At 52.6% G+C, this 25,553-nt stretch overlaps 1 protein-coding gene across 4 annotated transcripts in view; it reads right to left on the bottom strand.

Annotated features, from left to right (window-relative positions):
* Nucleotides 1-24,927, bottom strand: part of SLC6A1 (solute carrier family 6 member 1) — a 45,006-nt gene extending 20,079 nt beyond the window's left edge. For 3 of the 4 annotated variants that reach the window (XM_036869964.1, XM_036869967.1, XM_036869966.1), the window contains exon 1: nt 19,003-19,166. The gene's annotated coding sequence lies outside the window, so the exon portion shown is untranslated. Of the gene's footprint in view, nt 1-19,002; nt 19,167-24,905 lie in introns of those variants that run through there. The other variant, XM_036869965.1, reaches the window with a different exon arrangement.
* Nucleotides 24,928-25,553: the final 626 nt, after the last annotated feature.

Below are 25,553 nucleotides of genomic sequence, written 5' to 3'. Positions count from 1 at the left end.
AGGGTGCAGGGAATCTCAGCCATTATCATCATTGTGATTGCTGCCATCTGTGTACGGATCGTGGCTCTTAATCTCGTGTTCTCAGTTTCCCAGAAGGCCACAGAGATGATGATGATGTAACAACAATAACCGTAATAAGAATAGCAGCTAACATTTATTGAGGGCTTATTATTCAGGCCCTGGAGAGACTTTCAGCATTTTCAGAAGCCAGATATAAATCAATCTTTTAGTCGTCATGGGAAATACTAGCTAATAAAAATGTCAAGCCCTTTGCTTTGGGCTGTCTTTATACCAGCTCAGAGTGGTCTAGCTGATCACCTTGGGCCAGTCAGAAGCCAGCAGCAGTACCTTTGTGTGTTTGGTTAATAAGAAAAAGTATTATTCTGTAGTAAATAAAATCTGGTAAGAAAAGAAATTCCAAAACATCTCAGCGATGGGAGGAAAATGATAAAGGGCCCCCATTAGTGAAAAAGCCTGGGACCCAGTGCTAACCCAGAGCGGCTCCAGGAAGCAGCCTCATTCACGCACTGCTCAGGGAACTTTAATTCCTGACCCAGCTGGTTCACCTGTCGCCCCCTCCCCCATGAAGAACAGCACACAGAAAGCACAGGCACATGCATGTTCATGGCAAGGGAACCCACTGTCTTTCTAGACAATTAATGATCTCTGAAGCAGAAGCAACCTTTTCACCGGTGTTACTCTCTCTTTCCTGAAACTGGCACCTGTGCTCTGCAGTGCTGGTGTGGCTCGGGGTCGGAGGATGGCTCTGCGGGTTGGTGGCAGGGAGGCCCCACCTCTCTTTCCTCTTCCTCCTTTATCTGCTGGCGGAGCTGGTGGAAGGAGAGGCCTCACCACCTCATGATTTGAAGCATGTTTCCAAGAACTTCTTCTAGAGTCTCCCCATTCTTCCTCGTGAGATGGCAATATTCTGCAGACCAAGAATCCAGTCGTTCATGTGCCACCATTCACTGAACTCCACCAAAGCAACGTTCTAAATGGTACAGTTAACGTGAGACCACAAGCGACAAGTCCTCTGTATTCACTCACCTTCACACCTTCATTCATTCAACAAGCATTTACTGAGCTCGTTCCAAGAGCTGAACTGGCGATGGGACAGTTGTTCCAAGCGTTTTGCATCCTGAACTACACACTGGTCACCAGAGTTTGAACCAGTGATCTAACAAGTGCCAGCAGAAAGATTCTATTTTGTAACTACATACTGAGAGCCTAATGTGTGCACGGAGCTGGGCTGGATGGTCAGGTGGCAAGGATTAATAAGACAAGGTTCCTGACCTTGACAAGGTCACAGCCTTTAAAGAGAAATAGCTCTGCTACAGTTATTCATAATACTCTGTGATAAGTGCTACAAGACTGTATGAACCAGACAGGCCTAGAAGGAATGATTTAATTCAGCCAGAGAAGGTATTCCAGATGAAGGGACATTTGAGCTGGGTTTTGAAGGTTGTATAGGTGTTCACAGGCTCAAAAAGAGGGAAAGGGCATCCCAAGTAGAGGGAAACACATGAACAAAGGTAGGGAGGTTTGAAGCTAGCAAGTTTAGTTTGTGAAGGGACTCAAAAGCCAGGCTAGGGAACTCAGGGACCAACTGCAGGGATGGGACAGGGATGACAATGTGATCAAGTTCATATTATAGAAGAAGACTCACTCAGGGAGGTTCTGGGGAGGATGGAGTTAGAGAAAGAGATTCGAGACAGGAAGGTGCTAAAGATGTTCCCATGACACCCCATCCTTCCTCAATGAGCACCATCGATAAAAATGGGGCGAAACCAAGCAGGAAGAATATGTCTGCCAATCCCTGAATGAGGAAATGCTTTGTAAGGAAAAGAAAACATGTGGAGTCTGGAAGCTCTAGATCAGGAGTGGCAAAATGGGTCAAAATTGGCCCTTGGGCTTGTTTTATTTGGCCTGAACAAAATTTTTTTTCAGTTTGAAATGTGATGCTCTAGGATACAGCATTTTAACGAGAGGGAATAGCAGCAAGTGCAAAGGCCCTGAGACAGGAATAAGTTTGGCATGTTTGAGAGACGGCATGGAGGCCAGGGTCGCGGGAGTCCCAGGGCAGGAGGGGACAGATCTAGTTAGAGGCAGGCAGGGGCTAGATCATGCAAAGTCTCAGAGAGCACGGCAAGGAGCTCAGATTTTATTCTAAAGGGGAAGGGAGAAAGTGGAGGGTTTAAGTGGTGGTGGTGGCCTGACTTACATTTATGAGTCTCACCCTGGCTGCCCAGAAGAGGCTGCCCAAGAGCAAGGGTGGGAGCAGGGAGGCTCTTTAAGAGCTGAGAGTCCACGCGAGTGATGATGGTGGCTTGAACGGTGGCAGCTAGGCCAGAGATGGTGAGGAGTGGACGGGGATCTATTTTGGAGGTGGGGCCCCGCAAGCCTTGCTGGAGGATTGGCTGTCAGCAGCCCAGCCCTAGGCCAGATGGCAGGCTGGGGGAGGGGAGCATGTGGCAGCTGCCTTGGACAAACCCCCTCTGTCCTACTGCATCAGAGGGATGGGTGGCTGCGTGGGGTAGGGACCTGGGCAGAGGCGGAAAGGCCAAGGCCAAGTCTCAGGCTGTCATTGTCTAGGGCCAGGGCTGGGCCCAGAACCCACTGGGAGCGAGTGGGGCACTGGGAAGAGCCAGAGGCGGGGAGGGGGAGCTGCGGGCCGGGAGGGGGCCGCTCCCTCCCGTGACGCTGTGCACACTCCTGCTTTGTTTGGCTCCCGTTCTGTAATTACAGAAATTACAGAGCCTTGCTTCAGACTGCAATCACTCTACTCCCTTTTATTTCTTTTTGAAACTCTGCGGTTCAAGAAAAAAAATTAATATTGGGTTTGGCAGCATGCCAAGCGGAAACATAATACAGTTTATTCTCTCCTTTAGGGAGAAACGCTAGGCTCAGTCCATTGGACAAGGCTTTATTGAGCGTCTGTTGTGCACCCAGACCCACGCCAGCTCCTGCCAAGGGAGAAGAGGCAGCATTTATTGAGCGCCTGTTGTGTGCCAGGCACTTCACAGGTGCTACGTCATCCAGTCCTCCTCCCACCTCTAGAAGCCAAGGGCTATTTCACCCATCTGACAGATGAGGAAACTAAGGCTTGCCAGCCTGAGGCTGCTGTAAAGGAGTCTCACGCGGCTCAGTGATTCAGAGCCTTGCTACTCAAAGTGTGGTTCTCCGTGGGCAGCAACAGCATCACTGGCAGCCTGTTAGAAATGCAGAGTCCTAGGCCCCACTCCAGACCCACAGAATCAGAAGCTGCACTTTAACAAGGTCCCAGGGATTCAGGCGCACACGGCAGCTTCAGAGGCTGTAGGTTATGGGTGACCCTGATTATTTCATGGAGCTTGATTCAAATCCCTGCGTGACCAGGGGCTAGATATTTAGCTTGCTTGAGCCTCAGTTTCCTTGCCTGCAAATATGGACCCTTATACTTCATAGGATTGTTGTGAAACTCTGAAGTGAGATAATGCATGGAATGAGGCCAGGGAAAGCAGAGGGCCTGGCACACAGGAAGCACTCAATAAATAGCAGCTTAGATTGCCATTCAAAGAGATGAATGGCCACGGAAGTGCTTTGTAATCGAAAAACGCCATACAAATGTGAGGACCAATTAATAGCTGATGATCCGGTGCAGAAGGGTAGAGGGAGGGTGGATTGTGCAGGTGGAGGGTAGGTGCTGTGGGCAGCCCTTGCCACGGATTGCCCTGGAGGTCAGCGACGGCTCCCTGGAGAAGGTGCTCTGATGGAGAAGGGGCAGCTGGAGAGGATCTCCAAGGCCTCAGGGCTTAGGCCTCAGAGGCCTGAGCCCAGTCTGGGGGTGAGAAGTCAATCTTTGCCAGGGTGCAAGCTGCAGGCAAAACGGATGGCTGCAGGTCCAGGAGTTAGGCTCTCATCCTTGGACCAGTGGGGCTTGGGGCCAGGACCAAGGCAGCCTCCTTCCTGGTTCAAGTCTGTTCCATGCCACATGGGTACACCTGGCCTATAGCAACAGTCTACAGATGGAAAAAAAAGGCCCAGAAAGGGCTGGTGGCTGGTCCCAGGTCACATAGCACATGAGTCATATGACCCTTACAGACCCCCACCACCCCAAATCTCAGCCCCCTGCACACTCTTACTTAAGATATGAAGGAAAGAAGCTTCACATCTAGGTGCAAACCCCTCCGCTGCTTCAACAAACCTGAGAGGTCATCTGCAGCCCCAGGCGCATTTCCTAGTATTAAGTGTTGAATGCCTCTTCTCTGCAACATCCCAGTGTGACTTTCATGTAAATTACATATTTTCTCAAACTGTTTGTTTTAACAGGAAATGTGGCCAATGGTCACCACTCTACACAGGCCCAGGGCTAGATTTAGATTTTCTAGCACTTGGCCTGGCCCAGCAAGTGCTAAATACAGTGAAGCTAAAATGATTATTCGTCCCATTTTGCAGATAATGGTACTGGGGCTCAGAGAGGTCAAATAACCTGCCCAAGGTCACACAGGATTTAGCCCAGGCCCTCTGCTCACCTACCACCTGCCTCCCAGACACTGGCCTGGGTGAAACTCTCTGAAGCGTCTGCCTGCTGGGTTCTGGGGAGGAAGAGAAGTGACAGCATGGAAAGGGGTTTGCCTGGTCCCACAGCCCTCGACAGACGATGAAACCAAGGTGCAAGCCCTTCCCCTCGGCCTGCAGCCTTGGAGAGCCTGGAAGTCTGGTTTTCTACGGTGCCCCCCAAACCAGAATGTACGAGAAGGTTAGAGGGCACCCCACACCAACAACCAGAGTGAGAAAAAAATCAGCTTTATAACAGCTGGAGGCTTCCTAGACTCACTCAAAGGTGAAATAAGTCATGCTGCTCTTTCCTCTGCAGCTGCACACAGGAAAAAGTGCCCAACTTTTCATTAACAAAAAGGAAAGAGAAAGGAGAGCTCAGAGTACGAGAAAGAAGTCAGCTGAGTGCTTAACGAACAATGCCAGGGCCTGCTCTAAATGCTTTATGGATAGTAAACGGCCATTCTCACCCCTCTCCCACATTTTACTGATGGGTAAACCAAGGCAGAGGGAGGGAAAGGGAATTGCCAAAGGTCTCCCAGCTAGGAACATGGGGGGCCAGGACTGGAACCCAGGCAGCTGGGCTCCTGTGTCCACACTCAACCACTGTCTCTAGAGGGGTGCCTGTGGAACCCCTGAGCCCCACCTTTAGGGCGTGGGAGAATGGTAATTCCCTCCAGGGCAAACCCCCAAGGACAAGGCCTGCTGTTCTTTATAGGAAACCCAAGAGAGGCTGCTGACACTACATCCTCTGAGGTCTGGCTGCGTGAAAGGCTAACTTGTCCCCATGGTCATACTGGGCAAACCCTGCAGGGGTCCTGGGAGCCAACAAGACGTCACGTGGGATCCAGGCTGAGCAGCTCTCACCAGGCCCCTGGGGCTGGGGCCCTAATGAGAGACCCCAGGAGACAGCCAGCCCCAGGGGTGGCGATCCCCTCCGGGAGTCCCCAGCTGTCCTCCACCTGCAGACACGGCCTGTGCTTGCAGCAGGGAGAGGGCCTTTCTAGGGCCCAGGAGAGGAGGAAGCACAGTTAGCTTGAGACTCTGGAGTCTGCAGACCCCGGTCTGAATCCTCACTCCACACACTACCAGCTGTGTGATCTTGAGCCAGGCCCTTTCCCTCTCTGTGCCTGGGTTCCCTTCCGTGTGAGAGGAGAGGAGTCAGACTCCGGCCGGCAGCATCCTCCTGACTCCCATCCTCATTCTCATCTCAGCCCCCCTGCCTCGCTCACACAATCAGCGGTTTGCTAACATCTGTCTGGCCCCTAATTGTCCACAATGCCCGACCGAGCACCTCGCTTTATCGAGGTAATTTTCAATCCGATCCAACCTGCATCCGCCTCGCACCTCCAGGGAGCCAGGTCCCACGCTGGGTGCAGAGGGATCGTCTGAGTCTGCCGCCACTGAGCGCTGGGGACAGCTGGGTGATGGGCCGCGTGGATGACCAACATCCACGCGGCAAGTTCTTCCATGGCCCAGATAAAGGGGGCCTGGGTTCAGGCAAGAAACTGGGAGATGATGGCATCTGGGCTGGTGGAAAGGGGACAGAAATGGGGACATTCTTTTCATAATCACAGCTAGAGAAGCAGGACTAGAATCCTTGCTCCTAACCACAAGCCTAACTGCTTCTGGTCCATCTCAGGCAGAGAGGATGGGGGAAAAGCATAATGATTTTAGAGACAGTGAGGAGGCTGGCTTGGTTGGATAGAATCTGGGGTCACTTAGGGAGCATGGCTGGGGAGGTGGCAGTAGCAGCAAAGGGCTCCGAATGCAGGAAAAGGGGGTGCCTGTGTCCTGTAATAAGAAGAGTGATCATGCCAAAGGTTTATTCAGTGCTTACTCTGTTCAGTGCATCTCACAGATGCTCGTATTTAATTCTCACAGATACGGAGACTGAGGCTCAGAGGACAGCAACTTGCCCACGGTCCCAGATCTGGAGATAACAGCTCAACTCCGAAGCCAGCCGATGCTTTTAATTGCCCCTCCCCATGGTGAGCACTGGGAAGGGGGGAGCTTGGGGACCTTGGAGCCTTTGAAGGTGGAGAGATTTGATCTGATGGTGATTTGGCAAGAACCCGCCAGCTGTGTATGTGGGGGGGGGACAGGGATGGAAGGACAGTGCCTGAGCTGGGACTGTGGGCGGGGGTGGGGGGCATGGGGAAGGCCCAGTCCCTCTACACAACTTGGCTCCTATCCTGACGCGTAACTAATTCTTCTGTCCTATCTCCCCAGCTCCCCTGTCCCCTCTGTACCAATGGGACCTGGGTCTTCAACTTGCTCTGCTTCCCCCAAGGCAGCTCACACGGTGCCAGACACACATGTGCTCTCCCGAGTCCCACCGTGGTGGCAGGGGACGTTGTTATTACAAGTCCTCGAGAAATGTCTCCTTCGGAGGAGGTGGCACCTGTCTCCAAAGCAGTGGTGTGCCGGTAAGCTTTAACAAAGGTCTCTCCGGAAAGCAAGCGACAGGCCCGACTGGGGGCGTCTACTGATTCCTGTGGTGCCCATGTTCCCACCAAAGCCTGGTCAGGGTCCACCATGAGGTCACAGGGTCAGAAAGAGATGAGCAAACTCAGCAAGCCTCACAGGCTCTTGACTGCTTCCTGTAAGGAAAGCCCTGGACATCAAAAATGAGAGACAGAAGGAGAGAGGGAGACTGGCGGGGAGCAGCAGAGTGATGGCGAGAAGGGGCAGGAGGTAGAGGGGAGGAAAGAGAAAAAGGAAGAAAGGAAGAAAAGAAGGAAGGAAGGGAGGGAGGGAGGAAGGAGACGCAGGTGTGCTGTTGATTTCCTCTGTGCTGCACTAGGCTCTGCTCTGTGATCTCACAGAACCTGCCCAAGACCCCAAGGACAAGAGGGAGCCTATGTCTCAGAAACCCCCGGCAGAGCCCAAGGCCTCCCCTCCCCCCAGCTCCCTCCAGCCTTCCTAACTGGCTGTGCCAGGGCAGGCTCCAGCACCCCTGAGAACCACCCAGGGGCACAAGGGGACCTGCAGTGGAAGAGCCAAGGCTGCCGGCTTGCCGGCGGTCTGCGAGGGAGTCTCTCTTCCTCCCTTCCTCTGCCCGGTGTGGGGAATTCTGGAGAATTCTGCTCCAGGGGACGCCTCTGAAAAGACCCTGCTCCACCAGCCAGAAAGGATTAATTCAGATCAGGAAATAAGAGTGACAGGATACCCACCCAGCATTCTTTCACATTGCTCTTTGCCTTTTAAGACACACTTGTAAGAAAACCAGGGGGTTAAATAACCATTCTCTCCTGTTCAAGATGTTCTTCAAGGACTCTGAAGGGCATTAGGATTAAGGCCCTTTAAGAACTCAGATTTGGGAAAAAGAAAAACATAATACTGCAGGGACTGGCTGAACTAAATGGTGATCCGTAACAAGCCATGGGCAGACGCGCAGCTGGAATGGAGAGCTGAGTCCGTGTCACGGAACGGTACTTTGGTGACGGTGGCCCTGGGCAGCTCCACGGTCCCTTACCAAGCGTCCACACCCGGGACTCCCTTTTCTCCTCTCGACAGCTCCGCAGCCTTTATCGGCCGCATTCTGGAGGTGCACACACTGAAGCCCCAAAGACAAACTGTCCGGACTAAGATCACACAAAGTCACAATAAGAACCACCAGGGATGTCAGACTGATGGCCTGCGGGCCGAATGGGTCCCACACGTGTGTGTGGTGGCGTGCTTTGGGGAGGGGGAGTAGGTATGTGTTTTCCAGTGTACTACAAGTCCCACCATGACTGTCACCTTGTTCCTGACCTCTTTACTCATTTCTTTGACCTGCATGGCCCTCCATGGCCTTTGAGTTTGCAATCCTAATATATAGCGAGCAGTCCAGTCACTCCAGAGAGCTCTTTTCTCAAAGTGGTAGAAGAAGGGGTTACTGTTGCCCCTTCCCTAGGAAATATGCAACATTTGGGGGGTGGTTAAAAAAGCGAGGTCAGCAGTATGAGTTTATATTTGGGAAACAACAAATCCTATTGTTCTTTTAATACAGCTCAGTTAGATTTAAAAAAATGTTGAGAGACATTGCTTCAGAATATTTTGCAAGAATGAGGAGGGTGTGTATTTTCAGAGTCGAATAAGGGTCAGATTCCTGGGTCTCAAACATTTCCTACAAGAGAAAGCTAATTTTGTTTTTAAAAGACTCAAGTGAATGCTCACTTTAGCCAACACATCTGTTCTTGATTCATTCACCAAGCTTTCTAAAGGAATCTTTATAGCATGAATCCCCACTTCTTTGTCAAGCGAAAAATCCCATGTAGTGAGAAGCACCTATCCATTTGGGAAAGTGAGATTTTTATTAAGTAAATGTTCTTAAGTCCCACGAACAATGAAGAAATTCATGAGTAACTTCCACTTGAGAAGTCAAGGGTACTCAGAGGCTTATTTGTCATGAGCCAAGACAGAATAGGGCAGTGGTTAACGGCACTGGCCCTGAGGTCAAGAAAACGTGGTTTTGAGTCTCAGTTCGGATGCTGCGTGACTACAAAACCTCTCTAAGACAGAGGTGATGATATCTACTTTCACGGCCACTGTGAGAATTACATGGGAGACTGTGTAAAGTGGTTCATACAGAGCCTGGTACATAGTAATTGCTTGTTACCTGGCAGAAATTGTAATAAATCACCTGATTAGGGCTAGTATTATTATTTTTTAAGATAGCTATGGGAAAAAAGTCCTGGGCAGAATGCCACACTTATCTTAACGCACAGGCAACCGATAAAAGGGAATGGTTGAGCCACTGGCAGATGCCAATCACATCAAATTCTCAGAGCAAACTGCTCATTAAACACGGTCCCTGAAGTGGTCATGGGTACCTATCCCTGTAATTAGCACGTTTGCTCAAATCTCGTTAAATGTCAACCGTCTTCATCTGTCCACAGAATGAATCTCCCCGACTCTCTCCCGCCGGCCGACGATGGAGGGGTCGGGTCAGAATCTGGGGGGCTTGGGCTCACTGCTTTCCATGCACCCTGCCATCCAGCCTCAGGAGCAGCAGCGAACAAACGACGCTCCCTCTCCAGGAATCCAGGAACAGGTTGCTACTCTGGGGGTGGATCTGCTCAGACAGGTTTGTGGTAACGAACAAAACGGTTGCTTGCCTCTAAGTAAGCAGGATCCCAGCTCTCACCACTGCTTGTGAAACAGCCAAACGCCTGAGTCCAGCACCCCCTTTCTGCTTCCAAAATGGAGTGGGGTTGTCTGCCAGCTTGCATCCCATCTTTGCCAGCATGCAAATGATGTACTTTGGGGTTTCTTGGGGTGTTAACCCCATGATCCCCAACCCACAACTAGGGAAGTGAATATATTGCACCAGCAGTTTGGGATAGAGAAATGAAGAGTGTGGGTGAGAGTATTTATTTTCCACAGGGCTGCAGCGCAGGGTCATTTGGATAGCTGGCATAGAGCAAACACGGTTTCCCCCGATGTGGTTTGCAAATAGGCTTTTAGGGACAGTACATTTAAAGTGAGGTACACCAATCATGCCTTACAAAGACAAAATATTTATTTATATTTTTGGTGATGGGGACTGTTCATTTGTTCTGCTGATATTCACTAGCCTGGAATGAGGATCCCTGTTATTTATTGCTCTTGCACTTGTTTTAGCCAATTTTACTCTTCCAACACCACATCTTACAAGCTGATACATGGTTGGGAGCAGACCCTTCTCCAAGCCTCTTCTCTTTGGTTAATAACAGTGACTGTTGGTGCTCAGCAGTGGGGCTTGATGCTCTTCCTACCTTACCTTATTTGTTCTCATAACAATCATAAGAAGTAGGTCTGTTATTACCCATTTTACAGATGAGGACACTGAGGCCCAGAGAAGTGAAGTGACTTGCCCTGGGTCACACAGCTAGGATACGGGAGGGCGGGCTTCGACTTTGGACTTACTGTTTCCCATTCCTCTTGGGCTGGAATTGTTGCTCCTGGCCCACCAGGATCTTCATGTTTGAGACTCTTCTCAACAGTCTTTCGAGAGGTCCACGTGCTCCGAGTACACTGTGTCCCCAACTGCCCTCCTCCTCGCTGTGCCCCCTTACGGGCCCTCCGTAGCCTAGACTCCCTGCAGCCACTGGAGGTTTGAACTCCAGCTCTATCTCTTGCCCGGGTATGTGACCTGGGTGAAGTCACTTCCCCCCTCTGCACCTCACTGTGCACCTCTATGAAGTGAAGGAAATTATCCCTTTCTGCGAGGTTGTAGCAAGGATGCTTCCAGACAAAGCAAGTTTCCCCGCAGCTGCCCTCACTACCAGCCTCTTTCTTGGGGAAGCTCAAGCCCTAGACACAGTCCCCTCCACTCACTCGCTCGCTCTAGCAGCTCCTGAATCAGCATTCAACACACATCACTCTGCCTTGTGCAACGCCATTATCTCCTGAGGACACAGGCTCCGTTGCCATGGCAACCAGAGTCCTTCCAACAACTCTATTTAATGATTTCTCAGCAGCAGAGCTGGGCTGGGTTGGGGCAGGGGAAAGAGTACGGGGTTAGGGGTTAGGAGCTCTGGGTCCCAGCACCTGCAGGCCTTAGACCCCCTCCTCTCTAGGCCTCAGTTTACCCATCTGTAACAGAGGTGTCTGAAATGGGTGGCTTTTGTGACTTTCTCTGGCCTAGAAAAACCTGAGAAACAGATTTCGAGGTCCAGGAAGCAGGAGGCAGGGAACCAGAGTTACTGAAGAGGATTGAAGGTTTGAGTGACATTTTAAATCCACAAGAAGAACCAGAAGCTGCCTTTGGTGACCACGCTCTCTCCTGCTGAGTTGCCTCTAAAATGTCACTTTTCAGACATTCCTGCAATCTCTGTGACCTGCCACGATCAGAGCTAGGGTTGGTTCAGAGACGAAGTTTTGACTACAGCCATCACAGCCCTCACTGCACCCAATTTGCAGATGTGCAAACTGAGGCTCAGGGAGGGCAAAGGGGTCCATGGGCACCAGCAACTAAAAAGTCCAGCTCCCGGAAGCGCGGGAAGGGTGGTGCCTAGGGAAGTGAGACAGTCCCCTGCCTGTCCCTCTGCTCCATTCAGCCCACGGCTGGTTTTGCTCTGGCCCCCACTTGTGTGGCCTCTTAAGGAGGCCACTTCAGGAGCCACGTAGACAATCACAAGCAAGAGCTAAGCACCTGCTATGCGTCCCCAACTATTCTGGGCACCAGAGACACCAGAAGACACGGCATTCCTGCTCCTGGTTTATCCCCATGACCCACAGTAGGGCCCAGCACACAGTAGGTGCTCAAAGTTTTATTTGGTCCAGTTGTTGGCCCACATCTGCCTCTGACCCCCCAGAGGCCTCTAAGAAAATCTCCCAGAGCAGCTACCGATGTCCCAGCTCCAAGGAGCCGCTGCGGACCCCATGCTGGGGAGGGGGCCAGTGCGAACGAGGCTTTGTGACTCCTGGCTGGCTCCTGGCTTGGGGAGGGGGCAGTTCTGCCTTGGCGCAGGCTGATGGCACCGCTTTTAGGCACAGCCGTGGCCAGCCCAGTGGCACTATTTAACTCCTCCCGGGCTGGCGTTTTCGTTTAATACCCGCGGCATAATTAACAGTGCTGCATCTGCTCTGTCATTAGTGGCATTCACTGCCATTTGGAGAAAGGGCTCTTAGTTTCCCAGTCATTAGTCTCAGGGACGCTATTATGGGGAAATGGAGGAGGAAGTGGGGCATGCACCCCCCTTTACCCGCTTGGAGAGCTGGCGCCGGGCGCAGGGAGCAGCCAATCGACGTGTCCAGTCCAAACCCCTTGGCTTTATGGACTGAGAAAGCGACGCTCAGATTAGGGAAGGACCCGGCCCACTGTCCCCCAGGCTAATGGGCAGCCCGCATAGGAGGCAGCTATCCCACCACTTCCTGGGGTCTGCAAGCCCAGGCCTCGGTTCTCCCAGCACCTGTCAGTCAGGGGGGCAACCCAGGCAACCACAAGAGTGCCCTGGGCTCAGTGTCCTACTGAGGATCCTGGGACATGGCTTGTAAAGTGCTGGGCTCAGTGCCTGCATCAAAGTCAGAACTCAAAACTGGGGCTTGTACGCATCTGATGACTTGGTATCACAGTGCTGAAACGACCTGTTAGGAGCGTACGTGCAATACAATGAGTGCATTTAAATTCCTTCAGTAAAAAATAAATAAATAAATAAATTCCTTCGGTAAGACTGCTTCTTCTCCATCCCCAAGCCCACTTTAAAAAAAAAAAAAAAAATCATAGGTGGGTCCTTGACCTCAAGCTCTGGAAACAGCCAACATGAGCGCTGAGAGGCTCGGGCGGCGGCGAGGGCTGGACGCAGGTTGGAGAGCACACAGCGCATGGGAAGCGGCGGCCTCTGGCTGTGGTCACTTTTGACTATGCTCTCACTCAGGTACTCTCCAGAGGCAGCAGGTGGCGTGGGAAGGCACAGGGGGCTGACATCAGCAAGTCCTGGGTTTGAACTCTGCTGTGTACCCCGGGGGGAGTGATTCCACCTCCCTCAGCCTCAGGGTCCTCCTCCGGCCTATGGGGACAGCAACACTGATCCCCTAGCACTGTCCTCACCAGCCTCGGGCGGCCCACGACTGATGCCTGGGAGGTGCTCCTGCCCCAGTGGTCAGGGCTGGGCTGGCCACGCAGCCAGGGGACATGTCAGACCCTCAAGTGTCCCTGCCACCCCCAGAAGGAAGCCCCCACACCTCGTGATATTCCACAGTCCTCAGCACGGGCAGCAGTCCACGGGCAGACGGGAAGGGGGCACGGGCCAGGGTGAGTGGTTTGTATCCCATGCCCCCATCCCTTCCCTTCCCTCTTGGGTGGGCAAGACTCCAAGCCACAAAGCGGGTCCCAAACCACCCGAGGCTCACATACAAACACTTGCCCACACCTTTCCTGGTTACCACGGCCCTTGATCTTTCTAGATGATCTCACAGGACCCCTGGTGTTCATTTTCATCTAAATCCATCTAGATACGCACACGTGTGCGTGTGCCCGAGCATCTGAAAGCAACCATCCTTCCTATCCCCTGGCGCTGCGACCGCTGGGGTGCCCTGGCCAGATGAGCACACTTCAGACCCCAAACTGGATGCGACGGAGGACATGTGAGCTGCTGGCCAGAGCTCAGGGGAGGCTAGACTAAGATCAGGGACCCTGTCCTTCAAACCTCACGCTGTGCCTTTCCACACTATCTGGCAGTCTTGACCCCGGTGCTGTGTTCTGCCTCCTACAAATCGAGGTTCCTCTGGGTTCCTTCCAAGGGGCTACCTGGTGAATTCGGATTCAGACTTAGGAAAGGTGATTCCCCTCAACTGGGAAACCAGAGGTCAGGGGTGAGGGTGTTCAGGGCTTGCAGAGCCCCTGTTTCCCCACCCAAAAGGTGGAGATAATAATAGTAGTAATAATAATAATAATATTGCTTTCACCTGGAGCTCCCAGGGCTAATGCAAACTTCAATGGAAAGCATTTTGTGAAATTCTCCTTAAGCGTTAAGTGTGTGTGTATTTCACGTGTGTGCAAAGAGGCCTCATTTGAGTCAAGGTCATTCTGATTTGGGCTTTTTGAGAAAAGTCACTTACAGAAGATGTCTCTTTTTGTTTGACAGAGGACTCTTCTCCAGGATATCAGGGACCATATTTTCTTCCCCTGGCATACTTCATACAGGAGCAAAAGAAAGAACAGCCACAAGAGCTTTTTTTTTTTTTTTTTTTTTTTTGTAAACTGTGTTGTTCTGATGACTGGGAGAATTGTTATCAGCACTAAGTTCCAGAAAACTGCAATACTGATACCAAATGTCATTTCTCACCTTCTTGTGACTGCTGCCTTCTCCCTGCACAGAACCTCCTTACCAAACAATAAGGCCATGAAAGCAACCTGCTGTCAATGTCTTTCGGGGCATCTTTGACCTTGAATGTCCCTCTGGTCAGAACTCAGTTATCTCCAGAGTTGGCATGCGACACCAATCTTGCAGACACTGGGCAGCTGACAGGTGGGCAGAGCTGCAGGTCACTGTCCGAAGCAGCCACTAACTCCTGCATCCTCCAGGCTGACCTGCATGCCAGGATCCCATCCAGCCCCGGAAGCTGGGAGCCCCTTTTGTAGCCAAGAGGGCCCCTGGCACCCTAATGTGGCCCGTTCCACCTAGCTGCACACCCCCTGCTTGCACAGGGCTCCAGCCAATCGCTCCGCGAGGCCTGGCCTCCTTGTAATTTCCAATTTGTGAAAAATGTAAAAATAGAAGGCCATTCGCTGCAGGCAGCTCTCATCAAATCGGATGCCACTTTCGTGTCACGTCAGATCATGGTACACAGAGCTGATGGCTTCCTCGGCTGCTCTCAATGGCTTCCAGAGCAGCAAGAGGGTGGTGACAAACTGGGGGGCACCGAGAGTTAGGGCAAGGTGGCTGGGTGCACAACATCAACACCCGCTTTAAATGAATCTAAAGCATAGGTCATGAATGTGCTGTACAGGGGGGCACCTGAGTGCAAATCCAGCAGAGGGATTAGCAACTGAGGGACACTGGGTACAAATTCATCTCTCTGCCTCAACCTCCCCAGCTAGCAAACAGCAGCTATCACGCTACTGGCCTCCTGAGCTGTGGCAAAGCTCAATTGATGGAACGAACTGGGAAGTGCTTTCTATTGCACAGCTCCTTAAACAGGGCATCGTGGTCCTTGCCAAGTGAGCAAGGCCAGGGCCTTTTCCGTGGCAGGGGTGTCAGCACGATGTGACCGCCTCTGGGCTCCAGGGCCATTTCCTAGGCCAGCGATCTTGCAGCAGGTGCCTAAACCTCTCTCTTCCTCAGTTTCCTCATCTGTACAGGGACAACTCCACTACGTAGCTCACGGGGTTTTGTGAAAATTAAATGCAATACTAGCAGGAAGGCACACAGCACACTCCCTGGCAGATCACCAACTTGCAATAACTCTTAGTTATAACTGTTATTGATGATATTATCATTGGAACAACATTTAGTGGGTTTTTCTTTCCTGTTTATGACTGAATCCAAGTCTGTGCTGAAATATCACAGCTTGCATTCACAGCTACGGTCTATGCCAGGCAACCCTATCTCCGCTATTAGCCAGCTTGCCGCTGACTCTCACCCCCTTCCCCTGCTCTGGAGGCCCTCAGGTGAGCTCGGAGTGAAGATGCTGGACATTCGTAAGGCTCACAGAGGCACATTTTCTGGGAAGCCCTATTTTGGGGTCCACATGGGGCCTCCCAGCCTTTCCCCGTCTCAAGTACCACCCTGTTTCCCACCACCTTCCAGCGACCTGCAGAGAATGGGGTAAAGGTGGCAGAAAGGCCCCTCGGTGCTGGGGCCACTGGGGGAGCTGGTGCCGAGGAATGCCACAGAGCAGTGGATGAACAGCTGATGATCTCCTCGCTGAGGGCGGGTGGGGGTGGGGGGGGCGGCGGGGGGCGGCGGTAGGTTGTGGCTGCAGCTCTTTGCAATTGTTGTCGATTCAAGGTTGTTTTTATCGTGGCAGGTGTGCTCTGCCCACCGTCCAGGCAACTTGGCCCGGTTGAGTGGAAGGGGCGGTTCTGACACGGGCAAAGTCAGGCCAGTTGATACATCTCTGTTTCCATCTGGGGAGCAGGGGGATTAAGAGTCTCTAAGTGGGTTTGGCCTTGAGGTGTGGCTGAGCTGGAGAGGGCTTAGGTGATCAAAGGGAAGGAGGTGCTAGGCACGCCTCAGGCCAGGTGACTCAGGCACCCCACCTGCTCCCAAGGACAAAGGGGATGGACTTTAGGATGCAGGGGCCTGGAGGCGACAGCAAGGCTTAATCAACCGGGGGTGATGCTCAGCCTGTGATCCACACCCCACATGAGAGGGACAAAACGACATCTCCAAATTCCAAGCGGCTTGGGATGTCTCTACCTCAGCTACTGAGCTCACAGCCAAGCGTAGGAACAGCATCTTTATGTGAAGGCAAGAAGCCGCCTGACACTGTGCTTTATTTAAGGTTGCTCTTAGCATATGCTGGGAAGGCAAGGGAGCAGCCACTGCTCAGACGGCAGTCCGGAGGGGCCTCACTGTCAGTCATCAAATCCTGACCATCGCCCCACCACCTCACTTTATGGAGGTGAAAACCAAGGCCCAGAGACCCATCAAGGGGGCAAAGCGTTGGCCTGGAAGTCAGAAGAGTGGGGTTCAAATCTCAGCCCTGCCTCCTCCTGGCTGTGTGACCTTGGGCAAGTCACTTTGCCTCTCTGTATTGCAGTTTCCTCACCTCTGAAGGGGGGGGATTAGAATAGTACCTGCTGCACAAGGTTACTGTAGGAATTATAAGCTGGATACATTGGCAGCTTTCAATACTGCATTCCTACCTTCCCATGCGGATGAGAACTTGCCCAAGGTCACCTGCAGAAAATGGCAGCAGCCCAGCTCCAAGCCAATCCTTCTAGGGCTCATTCCTGGCCAAGGTCTCAGAGGCTGTATTTTGTAGCCTTCCTGCTCGATGACACAGGGAGGTCCATGCTAGGCTGTCCTCACCTTCCATCTATGTAGGCTTTATTGCAAGACATTTACTGAGTGCCTGATGGGTGCTGGGCCACGCGCAAACACATTCATAGCACTTGGAGCTCCTGGTTGCCATGCATATGAAATCCAGGGTGAGACAGATCTATTGTGCTTCGTTCAGCTTTGAGGGACTTGCTCTTTCCTTTACCCTCTGAGTTGCCTCCTCCTTGGCCTCTAGACGCCCCTCCCAGCCCCATCCTGAGTTCCTAGGGGACCCAGTTCTCACTGAGCCTCCAGCCTGGACTAAAGGGTAGAACATCAGCAGAGATGGTTCCCTCTTCTCTCCCTCAGCGGCCGCCTCTCTACTGTAATTCTTAGGGATCGCCCCACTCTCTAGATGCTCTGGCAGACAAGCCGGGCTGCGTCCCACTGCCTGGGACTCACTGTTTGTCCTCCGAGGACTGGCCACTGAGCCAGCGCTTGGCTAGAGAGAGAGCGCTTTCTTTGTTTGCCGCCTGCCTGACAATTTCTTTCTGAGGCTCAAGGGAGGCTCAGCCATTTTGCCCCATTGCTGGGGGGGGGGGTCCCTCTCACTTCTCCAGGGACTTGTATCATCCTCTGTGTGCGGGGAGGAGGGGGAGGGAGGGTCTGAGGCTGCTCTGACCAGGACCAGAGCAGGGGCTGGGTCAACGCTTCCCAGAGAGAGCATTCCAAGGAGAAAGAGAGAGTACAGATGCCTGTTGTTCCCACTGGCCTCCTTTGTTCTAGAATTTGGGAGTTGGGGTACCTTTTCACACTCCCTTATGAATGCATTTCCCCCAAAGTTCCCAAAGAGAGAATCTAAGCAATACCCAGCACCCAACACCCCCTCTCTTGCCAAACACCCACCTTGCCTGTCACAGATAAAGGTTGACCCCAAAGTCCACTCACTTAGTCTGACACAGTCTCTGATTTGGGGGTGTCACCGAAGCTCAGGAGCCATTTTACTCAGAGGCCCCAGTTCTTCACGAAGATGAGGCTGAGCTTCCTGGGAGAGGGAGAGAGAGCTCAAGCCCCACATCGGGAAGACACTAAGCATCATCACTGGGCCTTTAAACACCCCATCTTCTCCTTGGGGTTCACATCTATTTGGGGAGTAGATTAGCTCAGAGCCTCAGGGCCGGGCTGCCAGGTCTGAGTTCCTTGTCCAAAAAGCAAGCTACGCTAGAACACGGCATCTGTGGGTGCCAGCCGTGGGGACGTGTGGGTACAAAGGGACCACGCATGAAGACCCGCTGATCACTGCCCCCGGGCAACCTCGGGGAGCAGGGTCGTCCCTTCTTCCAATCCTCGGAAAGTAAATGCCAGGATGTAAGGCAAGAAGCTGAGAATGGTCCCTGCGGTAGCAAGGAGACACAGTCCTCAAACCCTCTGAGGGACCCCCCTCACCCCACATTCCTCGGGGAAAGGAGTGGGGAGAGCGCGTCGCGAGCTTCAGTGCGAAAGCTCAAGCCCAAGCTGTGGTGTGCTTTCTAGCCAACATTTCTTGACAGCTTAAGCTGCCCTAGGACAGAAAGGAGGTGTCCCATTCTCAAGTCGCCTGGTCCCCAGAGCCCGAAGAGAACAGAAGAGGGGCACAGCTCGACCTCGGCGCAGCTGACCCCAGACGGAGAAGTGGCGCACGACTAGCCAAACGTTATCATTCTTTCCCGGGTCCCCCGCCATCCCCTGGGGATGAACGCGGCGCTTCGACGGCTCCAGCAGAATTCAACACCAGCTGGGGGTCCAAGGGGCCCGCGATCAGGAAAAGGCAGGAGATTCTAGCGACCCTCGTGCGAGTTCCCCCGGTCCCCTACGCGTCCCATGGGGATGGCCGGGGTGCGCCTCGACTGTCGGAGCGGCACCTTACGCTCCTTCCTGTGGCCCGAGGCCGGGCGAGGCGCCGGGGCTGGAAACTCGGCGTGGCCGACCCCATCCCGCCCGGCCCGCGGCGGCGGCTCTGGGCGACCGTCCGCTCTGTCCAGCCGTCCCGGACTCTGCGCCCCGCGTCCCGAAGCCGGCAGCCCCTTCCTACCTGCGGCCGGAGCTGCGCTGCCCGCGGCGGGCGCTGCGCGGGCAGCTCGGCCGCTCCGGTGCGCTCCGGACGCGGGGCCGCTCCCGCCTCGGGCCGCGCTGCGTTCCCCGGCTCCTCGGTGCCTCAGCTCCGCGTTTCTCGCCCGCTATCTCGCCGCTCGCTCAGTCTTCCGAGGGCGGGCAGAGAGACACGGGGAGGAGAGGGGCGGGGAGTGCGGGGGGCGGGGCGCGGCGGGGGGCGGGGCGGAGGGCGCGCGGCGGGGGCGGGGGCGGGGCCGGGGCTCCGGAGCCCGCCCAGCCCGGGGATGGGGGCTGCCGCCACACCCCGCCAGCCGCGCGCCCCGTTCCCGCGGCTTCTTCGGCGTCCCTTCACCCCACTCCCTTCCTTCCACTCCTCGTCTTCTCTCCTTGTCTCTCCCGTTTCCCGCTTCCAGTTCTTCGCTCTCCATCTCCCCTCCCTCCCCCCTTTTCTCTCCTTTTCTTCTCTCTCTTCTCTTCCCCGCCCCATCCGCCTCGCCCGCTCCCCTCTCCCCTTTCTCCTCTCTCTCTCTCCTTCCTTCGCCTTTCGTCTGGTGGCCTCTTCCCTGCCTTGGCCCGTCTGTCTGGGTCTCTGCGTCTCAGTCCTTTTCAACATGGATTTCCCTCTTGGCTTTTCTCTCTCCAGCCTTGCCGGTCTGCTTCTGTTGGTCTTTTTTGTTTCTCTTTCTCTGTTTCACCCTCTTCTCTCTCTGTAGGTCACAAGGCCCCCTCAGTGTGGGTGGGGTGTGGGCTCCTGCCCCCTCTCTGCTCCCCTGCCTGTTACACAGGGAACAGTTTCTGAGCTGAAGCAACAAGGCTTTTGATCCCAGGCAGGATGTGTGCATATGGCGGGGAGGGGCGGGTTGGTGAGGACTCCCTGTCTGCTGCCAGGGGGTGGTGGTGGAGACACAAGTGGCTATGCGTGTGGATGGACAGATGGATAAACAGATCATTAAAAAGAGAAACACAGCCTGCAACAACCCCCAGGGATGGCAGCAGAACACCACCTCCCCCTCACCCCCCGCCCCATCCCCCAGGTACCCTCCTCCTTCCAGTTCTTGAGATTTGAGGGATTGTCCCAGAGAAGGCTCTCTCCCAGCCAATGCTCACCCAGTACCAGAGGACTCCCTCCCTATCCCTTGCCAAGTCCTGACCCCTGACTCCTTTCACAAAGACTCCTGGTAATGGGGCCATGACTGCCCTTCCATCTGGGTTCCCCAAGGACTCACAGAAAGGATCCCTTCTCTCTACCCTTGACCTACTCTTTGCCTCCTCTCTCTGTCCCCAGGGCTGGCATTTGCCGATAGACTTGCCATCCCCCACCCCACATTGCCCGCCCATCATCCATCCTGGGTCCCACAACACACAGTGCTCCCCAAGGTGACCCTGACTGCTCCTGTCTCTTTCCCACACTCTCACCCACAAGCATGGAATCTTGATATCTTCCTTGACCCATCTATTCCTCCCCTCTACTGGTCACCACCTGGAGACACCATGGTGAACAAGACAGGCCACAGACCCCAAGGTGGTCCTGGTCCGGTGTGGGAGACAGGCTTCTGTCAAATAACCACACAGGCCCAGAGTGACAAGCTCTGCCAGGAGCACACATTTCAGGCGATCCAGTCCAGCTTGGGATGGTTGGGAAAGGTTTCCTCAAGGAAGTGCCATTTGAGCTGACGGCCAAAGGATGAATAGATGCTATCTGGATGGAGATGCGGGGCACAGATTTGAGCAAGGGTATGAGGGTAGCAAATATGGAAGCTATTTTTTCTTGCCTGACATTCATTTCAGCTTGTTCAGGCGATAGCACCTCAGTTTTGATTTGGGGAACTTCCCCTTCTCCACTCACATTCATATGGTTGGGTGGAGTTCCCTCCTTTCAGGGGTGGACATGTGACCCAGGCACAGCCAGAGCACATCACCCTGATCTCAATGGAAAGAACGTGTGACATATACTGCGTTAATGAGAACTCTTCCTGGGACTTTTGCTAAAACTACTGTCAAACACAAGTTTGATCTCCACCACGGTTCCTAAGCCTGGAACTGCTGGCAGCCGGCTTTGTCACTCCATGAACAGATCATATCTGAAAATGAAGCCGACACAGAGGAAGGCGGAGCTGAGAGACGGAGAATGGACAGAGTCCTGATGAGTATTGTTTGAGTCCCTGGACTCAGCCGTGCCTGAAGGCAGTTTCATTATTTCAATCTCATTAAGTTCCTTTTTTGTCACTTACGCAAGTTTGAGTTCAGTTTATGTTGATTAAAACCAAAATAGTGCAATGAATCCAGTTTTGGATTGAGAAATAGGAAGCATTACTGATGTAAACGAATTATAGTAACCATTTCAACTCCCCTTTCTTCCTTCAAGTCTCCTCGATAATCTCACTTACAATCATCTCTCTTTTTTCTGTATTCCTATTCAGAAGTTAATTCCCCTCTATTTTCATTGCTCTAAATGTGTTTTGCAGGAGCTTCCCTGGTGGCGCAGTGGTTAAGAATCTGCCTGCCAACGCAGGGGACACGGGTTCAAGCCCTGGTCTGGGAAGATCCCACGTGCTGCGGAGCAACTAAGCCCGTGCGCCGCAACTACTGAGCCTGCGCTCTAGAGCCTGCAAGCCACAACTACTGAAGCCCGTGCGCCTAGAGCCCATGCTCCGCAACAAGAGAGGCCACTGCAATTGGAAGCCCGCGCACGGCAACAAAGAGTAGCCCCCGCTCGCCGCAACCAGAGAAAGCCCGCGTGCAGCAACGAAGACCCAACGCACCTAAAAATAAATTAAATAAATAAATTTTTTAAAAAATGTGTTTTGCCTACATACGAAAGCAAAGTCTGGCTGTCAGGTCAGTTTCATAGACCGACCATCTACTGCTTGAATTATCTCCATAACATCCCCTGCTCCCCGCTCCCCTCCCCGCCCGCCCATGACTGTCTAGCATCTGTCTGCACATCTCCAGTGATGGGAAACTCATTATTCCACCACGCGGATGGTTTCAAACAACAAACTCTTATCTCACTGGTGTTCCAAGGACTGTCTCCTGTGAAGTGGGGAACTTCAGATAAGGGACCCTATACTATAAAGTTGAGATGTCTGATGCACCGTCCCCATGCCCTTCCTAAAAGCCCGGTTAAAGTCTTCCAGAGAACTCACATGCATCCCTCGTGGGCTAGAGAGATGGGTTCTGTTAGCAGAGTTCCCAAAATGCGGGCTGGCAACCATTGGTGGTAGCTAGGATAATTTTCAGTGAGGTGGAATAACTTGGTGCACAAAAGCTCTTCCATATTCATCTCCCTGTAACATCCTTGTGATTTCTGCCCATGGGCAAGTCTCAGGTTGGGGTAATTTGTCTTTAACACCTCTCACAGTACTGAGCCATCCCATTTTAACTAAGAGCGATAAGCCCTAGGACTGTAGCCCTGGTAGACACCAATATCTAGTTAGAATTGAACACATTGCTCATCTGTCCTTGTATCTATTTTAGTGGAGACCTATTTCTGGCAAGTGATACTGATCTTCTAGTTACAGTGTGATGTACAGTTTCCTTTTCAGATACATTTATTTAATCTAAAAAAGGAAAATACTTAAGTAAATAAAAATAGACACAATGCACAGATTTTTGCAAAACTCTCGTAGCTGGTTTGCAAGTGACTAAAGTTTGCGTAGCCTAATTTAGAGAAACATTTCACCCATGTGTTCGTTCACTCAACAAATGTTCATTGAGCACCTCTGAGACGAGATACGGGGGAGGACTCGACAAAGAGACAACACAGCTGATAGGAGATTCCATTAAAGAGGGCAAGGCCTGACCATGGAAGGTTTAATCACCACATGGAAGAACTGGATTTGACCTTGTGGGGCACTGGGGAGCCATTGAATGTGCTGGAGCAGAAACAGTAAGGCAGGATTTAAGATTGTTGAGACTGGCCAGGTATGCAAGGTGGATTGAAGGGGAGAAGATTGGAAGCCGGGAGACCAGTAGGGGGCTGCTGTAATATTGGAGGCGTGACAGGAGGGGAACTGGCACCTAACAGTGGGCACTCAATAAACGGTTGAAACTATTATTGTTAATATTATTGCTGTAGTCCCCTCCCTTCCCTTGACTTGGGGTAGTTCAATGAGTCATAGACTTACAGGGCATCAGACTGGAGATGGCCCTGAGATATTACCTAGTCGAGTACCTTTATTTTAGAAATGCGTAAATTGAGGCCTGGAGAGACACAGTGAGTTGCCTGCAAGCACCTGGCTACCTGGTAGCAGAGCCAGGAAGGTGATGACTGCTAGCTGTATTTTGGAGCACTGCTGCGTGCTAATCACTGACCCATGGGGAAACAGAGAGTCACTGGCCCAAAGTCACACAGTAGAAGAGGAGCAGAGCTGGGATCCCAAATGAAGCCTGGCCATATCCAAAGGTGGCACCCTGGGCCATGAAGTTCATTAATCTCGCCCCTGCACCCCCAGGCAACCTCTCATCAGGCCACAGGTGATGCTGTGGGAAGAGACCTGATTTTGCGAGGGGCAGCGGGGGTTCGGGATGTCCAGATCTGTCATCAGTCCTCTGTGTGTCCTTGGGCAAGTCCCTTTCCCTCTCTGAGGCCCAGTTTCCTCACTTTCAAATTAAAGAGATTTCACTTCCCTTCTGACATCCCAAGTCCTCAGGCTGCTGGGTGAGGGGCTCAGGAGGAAGGCCACACCTGAGTCTGCTCCCCACACCTTGCCCAGGCCTCCTGTGCTGAACCCTTCAGCTGCTCCTAGCAGACTCTGTTTCCACAGACAACACAATTCCATCATCCAGCTTGTCCAAAATTCTAGTAACACTGACAAGCCTCCCTTCGACCTAAGAAAATATCCCCTGTAGGGAAACAGGGCTTCGTGTTTTGTTTTCAGAAGGGATGCTATTACCTTAACCGCACCCCCTCCATACCAGAAATTCCCCCATTAGCAAAAGAGCCACCACATTAATGTGTGTAACCACTTGAAACACCACAATAAACCTCGCGGGGGATAATAGGACATAATATCATTTTGTTATCCTGTCCATGAGTCACGCTGGGGCAGATCCTTGGCAGCGGCCTTGTTGCTGAATGTTCAAATATTTGTGCATGTCATACCATGCTGGGCTCAATCCTGCAACACCCTGACAGACTGCCACTTCCAAAGAGGCAACGCCCCACAAGATGGGGAGCAGGCTGTTCTCAGTGCAGACAGGGCCTGTCCCAAGGAGATGACCCGATAAACATTTCTCCACAGCGTACAGTTTGTGGGTAATGTGTAGGCTTTGGAGCTAGACAGACCTTAGCCAAGTGACCTCACCTTCCTGGGCCTCAGTTTCCTCATCTATAGGATGGGAATAATAATAATAGTTATAGCCTCTACCTGACAGCATTGCTGGGAGAAAGCCAGCTCATGTTCTGGTGCGTGGTAAATGCTCAAATACTCTTATTATTCAGGGGCCATTTGCAATCTGCTCTACCCCCGAGTCAATAAGATTCTAACTGAGGATTGAAGGCAATCTCAAATGCCACCACCTCCAAGAATCTTGTCTGGCTTTTGCCCAACTGCATATGATTTCTTCATGCCTCCAATTCCCACACAGATCTCGTTCCTGCTTCCCTTTAAAGGTACTCACCACTCTCCCTTCAATGGGGGCACAGACTGCTGTTCCTTGGAGCCCTGCACACAATAGGGGCTCAATATTCATTGACACTTTGTATCTGCTCCCAGGGCAGAGAGCCCAGGGCTATTGGGTTCCTTCCACGCTCATTGCCAACATCCAGATATATGAGGCTACTTTCATTGCTCCTCAAGGGTCCCAACCTCTGGGCCTTTACATATGCTGTTCCCTCTGCCAGGAACACTGTTCCCTTATCCTCTTCTCTAGTGGACTTACCTTTACTCTGCAGGTTTTGGCTTGGATGCCAGTGGGATGACTCCTGCCCTCATGGCCTGGCCCCGTTCCCTGGTTGGATTCATCTGCACGTTTCCCCATCATAGAAATGCACACATTGAGTTGTTTAACTCCTGGTTTCATCCTCTCTCTCTCTCTGGACTGTAAGCTCTGCGAGGTCAGGAATGGGTACACAGCCCAGTGCTTGGCACACAGGAAGTGCTCACTAAATATCTGTTGAAGAGAGAAATGCACACTTGAAAACCATGGGCTCACGTCTCACTCATGTGGCAGGTTCTTGAGGACCTGCCCATTGGCCCCTCGGATAGACAGGGTGTGAGAAGGGCTCGGAGTTCTGAGAATTCTGACTTTTTCTCCCCTGAGCACTGCCAGCCTCCTGGAAGTGAAAACTCTGCCTGCTGGCCAGCATCTCAGTCACTCTCAGGACGGATCTGAATGTCACTGTCACCTGCGGGCATCTGACAACCAGCCCAGGCTGGTTCCCATGTGTAGGGCACTGAGGACCTCCAGGAGGAGATGGGGGGAGTGTGGTGACTGTGCTGGAGGGAAACCAGAGGCCTGGGAGAAAGGCACCAAGAGGCAATTGGTGCTGCGGAAAGAACATGGGCCTCAGGGTGGGGAGACTAATTC

Source organism: Balaenoptera musculus, chromosome 11 (assembly GCF_009873245.2).
Source record: "Balaenoptera musculus isolate JJ_BM4_2016_0621 chromosome 11, mBalMus1.pri.v3, whole genome shotgun sequence".
Taxonomy (NCBI): Eukaryota; Metazoa; Chordata; class Mammalia; order Artiodactyla; family Balaenopteridae; genus Balaenoptera; species Balaenoptera musculus.
Note: the sequence above shows the minus strand (reverse complement) of the source record. Positions and strands in the feature narration are given on the sequence as shown.